Below are 6254 nucleotides of genomic sequence, written 5' to 3'. Positions count from 1 at the left end.
TGATGGGAAATACCCTAGGAACATTCTGGGGGCGCCTCATTTAGTCCTTTGAAAACCCTTTGGGGCGTTCTGGTTGCACATTTTATGTAAGTCATCTAAGGCTTAGAGCAATTAACTGACACTCAAGGCATAGAGCTTGTGATAGTTGGAGCTAGGATGGTAATCCGGGCCTTCTTGTTTCAAACCAGTATTCTTAAGTTTCTCCAACCACGCTTTGGCCAAACTCAGCCAGCTCCTCTTGGTAATTAGAAGATGGAACATTCTCAGAATGACACACAAAATAAGAACTATTTAGAAAAAAAGAAAAGATAGGGATGGTCCTTTCCAAAGGACCTACAAGATGGCGGAAGTGGAGAAGAAAAAGTGGATATGTTGCAAGTCAACTAACCATGGTCTGGATCTTGACCAGCTGCTTGACCAGTCCTATGAGTAGCTGATGCAGCTCTACAGTGCCAGGCATGGGAGGTGGCTGAACCCAGGCCTGCAGAGGAAGCAGCACTCACTGCTAACACACCTGAGCAAGGCCAAGAAGGAGGTGTCACCCATGGAGAAGCCTGAAGTGGTGAAGATGCATGTACAAGACATGATCATCCTGCCAGAGATGTGGGCAGCATGGTGGGAATGTGCAATGACAAGACCTTCTGCCAGGTGGAAATCAAGCCAGAGATGATTGGTCACAACCTGGGTGAGTTCTCCATCACTTACAAACTGGTAGAGCATGGTCAACCTGGTTCTGGGGCCACCCACTCCTCCCATTTCATCCCTCTCAAGTAGCCCATAAAAGCAAAGATTTATTTAAAAAAAAGATTAAGTGTACTGCTTCAAGTGTTATGAAATCACATGTGCCAAAAAGATCTTGGACAAGCTAATAAAAATGATAATAATTTTTGAGTCCTTCCTATTAGCTAGGAACAGGCTAAATCTTTTATCCAAATTACCAGGGCACAAAATTCATACACGGACCCTAAGGAGTTACTAACTATTATCATCCTTAATTTACAGATTTTTTTTAAACAAGTGAGACTCCTAACTTCTAATTAACACATTTCAGGTTATACAACTTGGGGATTAAATAAACAATGTGACTAAATTAATCTGTCCTCGATCATGATAAATGTTTACATTTCATTAAAGGATGCCACTAGAGAAATCACCATCGAAAAGTGGAAAGGAGGTAACTTTCAGAATATAGAACATCCAACAAATTGGCTTTATTAAAAATAATTGTGCTGTCCTAATTTTTGTAACTTCATTGTTGAAAGCTTTCTCAAAAGCTGGAGCGGGCCCCCAAACCTGCATTCAGGAGCTCTGACCCAAAACATCAGGTAAAGGAAGTTCCCAATTCTCATCCTACACTTACTTTCCAAATGTTCTAATATAAGAACAAAATTATGCCAGGTATTTTCAGGACACCATTCACATTTCTTCAAACACATACACAAAATATGTAAATTCAATCCCCCCCCAACTCTGTAATTTTTTTAATTACTTTTTTCTACACTATACTTTTATTATGTTGGTTGGACCCCAAAACTACAGCCTTCAAAATGTTGAACTTGGAAATGACCCTCATGTAAGGAAGTGTTTCTAATAAGGAGTTAAAGGATAAGCTCTAAAGTTCTGAAAATTCCAAGAAGCTAATAGCAAAATTTTACCAGAATAGGCTTCTGTTTGTGATTTTAGAACCCAAAGAGCTTTAAGATCACTACTCTAGTTTCTGTGAAGAACTCACTGGGAGACCCTGGGAATGTTGCTTGATTGTTACATCAAATAAAAATCATATAATACCAGAAGAATGTACCTTTTAAGTGATAACTACTACACAAAAGAAAGTGCTGTGTAAAATCAAGCAGTTATTGTTTCTTCTTGTCTCATTTCCCTAAAGAGAGAGCTTATAAATTTGTATGTACAATTTCATGATGAGTGAAGGGTTTTTGGGCAAATTCCACTGTAACTGTGTCATTTAGGGTCTCTACTTTGATGCTTTAATGATTTATCTTCACTTATCTTTTAGTATTCTGTACTCATTGCTTTCTGTACTATTTTTTTCTTTCATGTGTTGAAAAATCTAATATAATTAGGAGAAAGATAATAAAGATAGTTAAGATTGCATTTCTGCCTGTTGATGTGTGGCTGGGAAGTCAAACAAAGTCAGCCAGCTGTGGTTGTCTGGGTACCACACAGACATTTTCAGGCAGATGAAGAAATCTCAGTAGGTATTGTTTTGAAATCTGAGAATCTCTTCTGAGTTGAAAGGGAGAGTTATGTACTTGCTCTGGGGAAGTCTTTCAATTTTAAAGTATTTCCACCCAGGAAAAAAACCAATTAGTGTGACTCCTTCTTCTCAATAAAAAGCTCTCCTGAAAGGATAACAGACACCAAGGACATGGCCGTTACAGCTCTGTCATCGTTTGTCCACAAGGATGACACACATGTACATGCTTTACTGACATCAGAGTGACACTTAGCTTCCAGGTGATACTCAGGAGCAATACTGAAGGAGCATTTAATGATATAAAGTCTGTTGGTTATGAAGGGAAGCAGAGTTCGGCACTTCAAAATATGCTTTTGGGGATATTGATTATTTTAAGGAGGTTATTTTTAAGAAAAGACTCAGGAAAAACCTTCGACCTTCCCCTCTAACTGCCTAGAAGGATTCAGGTAGAGGACCTGCTCTAGAAAGGGCGATATCATAGGCAAGTACAGGTTAATATGGACTAGTGTTATAGACAGGAGGAGCCTGGCAAGGTCCCTCTGATCAAAGTCCTCTCTGTGTCCCATTGTTAAACATGGTCCAGCAAACATTTATTAACCAAACATTTACATTTCTATCTCTATGTGAATTGCCTTCTTGCCCTTTGATGTCCCAAACTGTCATCCCCTATCCCCCTTTCCTTAGCTCAAAATGGAATATGAGTTTTAATTGCCCAATGTGTCCTCCATATTTTTATAGAAACCCCATATGTACATATGTAATAAAGTAGGTCATTTTTACATCCCCCACAATTATTGCCTTGGTTCTATGATGAGGTTTCTACAGAAGCTTTTCTGGCATCATTTAGGATCATTAGGATAACCTAATGATCATTAGGATAACCTTTTATTAAGTTATGCTCCCAAGTGAGGCTTTGACTATTGGTTTGAACAACATGAATCTTCTAAAAGCTAGGTAACAAGATTGCAGTCAAGATGGATGATCTTCTAGAAGGAGAGAACCTTTAGATTAAGTCCCAATATAAAAATATAGTCCTCCATACTTGGCTGCAGCTGAAATCATGCAGCTTTTTCTTCTTACCATTGATCAAGATACTGTGACTCTTTGGAGAGGCTTTGAAGGTAGGAAAGGTAAATTTCCCTACCTAACCACTAGATAAATAAAGTAGTTCACATGCAGGAAAACACCTGTTCTGAGTAAATAGAATCCTAGAAGATCAAAGTTAGACTAGAGAGACTGACACTGTGTATTCTCTATTCCACCCTCTACGCTTTAATCCTTGCTGCATACCCAAGCTGTAAATCATTTGGACAATTCTACAACACCTACTATTCCTATGCAGTTGGGCCAATTTAATAATTATTTATATACTCACTTATGCAAACACATCAAAAAGCTCGTTGTTGAGAGACATTTGACTAGATAGTGACCTAGACACACATGGACATAAATTCAGAGGGCTCGCATGCTAGCAGGAGATACCACTGAACCAGCAATTACAAAAGAGTATTCTTTGTTATGCTGAACTGAACCTTTGCCTAAAACACGATTGCTATTTCTAGATTAACCTCTTAAGAGCACACATAATATATCTAAAATATTTAACAATCTCCCACAGGTCAAACTCTCCAGCTACCATAGTTTTCTCAAGCTTCTGTTTTGCTTTCAATTAATTTATTCCCTGATTCATTAAGTCACTCAACAAGTATGTTTTAATTACTATCATGTGCCAATTACTATTTGAGATATAAGAACAAAAATACATAGACATTGTTCCTGTCTTTATGAAGTGGATGACCTACTGTTCTGCATTGTATTACTTCTGAATGAAAGAATTTCCCTATAAACATCTCTCTACTTGCTACTTGAAATAACATTTAGCATATTAAAAAAGTATGGAACTTAGCTTCTTGGAACACAAACTATAAGGTCATGTAGAGTGAAGGGTAGTTTATGTATCCTTGTTTGCATTGTGAATTCCCAAGAAAATTAGTTATATGGCAATATTTTTAATAGAGCACATACCAAATACTTCACTTTTGTTTCAGAGACTGTATACAGATGCTGAAAATTTCTCCTATGATGAGGAATTCAGCAAAGTTCATTTATCAAATACACAAAACTGATGCTTCCTTCCTTTTCTTGAGATATTTTTGAGGACTTGTGACCTCTTAATTTTCCATAGATCTCAATAGAAATGGGATAACATTTTTTCCAACCACATGTTGATATCCAAAATACACAAGAACTCACACAACTCAACAGACAAAAACAAATAACCCAACTTAAAAATGGGCAAAGGAGTAAAATAGACATTTTCCCCAAGAAAACACACATGGCCACAGTTACATAAAAAGATGCTCACCATCACTAATCATCATGGAACTGTAAATCAAAACCACAATGAGATAACATATCACACCTATTGGTATATTTTTATAAAAAAGACAGTACATACAAGCTGGTGAGAATATGAAGAAAAGCGACTCCTTTTACATTGTTGGTGGGATTGCAAACTGGTACCACACTATAAAAAAAAAGCACTGGGATTATCCAAAAGTTAAAAATAGAACTACCATATGATCCAATAATCACACTTCTAGTTGTACATCTCAAGAAACCATAATCACTATCTAGAAGACACTATCTGTACTTCTATGTTTATTGCAGCATTACTCATAATAGCCAAGGTATAAAAACAACTTACTAAGTGTCTCTTGACAGATGCATGGATAAAGAAAATGTCACACATGAGAGAGAATATTGTTCAACCTCATAAAAGAAGGAAATCCTGCCATTTACAACAATGTGGATGAACCTGGAGTGCATTATGCTAAGTGAAATAAGCCAGGTAGGGAAGGAAAATACTGTATGGAATCACTCATACATGTGGAATCTTAAAACACACAAATAAATAGCAAAACAACAATGACAAAAACCCCAACAAGTTGACCTCATAGAAACAGATGATAAAATAATGTTTTCCAGGAGCTGGGGATGGAACAAATGGAGAGATGCTGGTAAAATGGTGCAAACTTTCAGTTATAAAAAGTCTGAGGTCCTACTTAATAACCCTAGTTGATTATACTGTACTGTTTAATACAGTACATATACAGAAATTTGCTAAGGAGCAGAAATTAAGTGTTGCATAAAAAAATGTGAGATGACGGATGTTTTAAGTAACTTGGTCAAAATACTCTCACAATATATTCATATATCAAACCATCATGTTATACTCTTTTAAAGAAAATTTTATTTATTTTTAGAGAAAGGGGAGGGAGAGAGAGAAACATCAATGTGTGGTTACCTCTCATGCACCCCCAACTGAACACCTGGCCCACAACCCAGGCATGTGTCCCAGCAGGGAATAGAAGCAGCGACCCTTTGGTTCACTGACCAGCACAAATTTCACTGAGTCACACCAGCGAGGGCCATCATGTCATACTTTTATAGCACAATTTTATTTGTCAATAATAACTCAAAAAAGCTGAAAATAATAGAGAAATTATTCTGCAAAATCACTGAACTAAAGTTATTTTCTTCTTTTAAATTTATAGTTTGTGTTTCTGTATACTACCTTATTTTGGTTACTTATATTCTAGACACAGAGGCGTGGGAAAAAGGCAGGCAGAGAATATTTAAGCCACATATAATCCTTTTCTCACCATTCTAGACTTCAAAAGAAATTCTCAATTATACTTCTAACAGTTCTATCAGTGATTTTTAACATTAAAGATATCATTAATCGTTGGTTTCATAAAAAAAATGTAAAGGCTTTGGTAACCAGTTCTGACATAGACACTAAATTTATTCTAGTAGGACTTAAAAATCTTATCTTTCCCACAACTAAAAATAATATAATCAAAACTAGATTAAAAAATAAAGAATTAACTGTACTCTATAGTCTACCAGATTTTAAAGTAGAGCACGGGTAACAGATATTTAGTCATATTTTACAAACACATGAAGAAAATTACATTTTGTCAAGGCAGGTTTGACATGATCATGTCAAAATGTATTGCTTTCTCATGGATTGATA

General features: G+C 36.3%; 1 pseudogene; it reads left to right on the top strand.

The window, feature by feature from the left end:
- Nucleotides 1–340: 340 nt before the first annotated feature.
- LOC119064039 (40S ribosomal protein S15-like) lies at nucleotides 341–774 on the top strand (annotated as a pseudogene).
- The last annotated feature ends 5480 nt before the right edge of the window (nucleotides 775–6254 follow it).

This window comes from Artibeus jamaicensis, unplaced genomic scaffold (genome assembly GCF_021234435.1).
Source record: "Artibeus jamaicensis isolate MK-2021 breed Jamaican fruit bat unplaced genomic scaffold, CSHL_Jam_final contig_490, whole genome shotgun sequence".
NCBI classification, from domain to species: domain Eukaryota; kingdom Metazoa; phylum Chordata; class Mammalia; order Chiroptera; family Phyllostomidae; genus Artibeus; species Artibeus jamaicensis.
The sequence above is the reverse complement of the archived record's forward strand: the minus strand, read 5'-3'. Positions and strand labels throughout refer to the sequence as shown.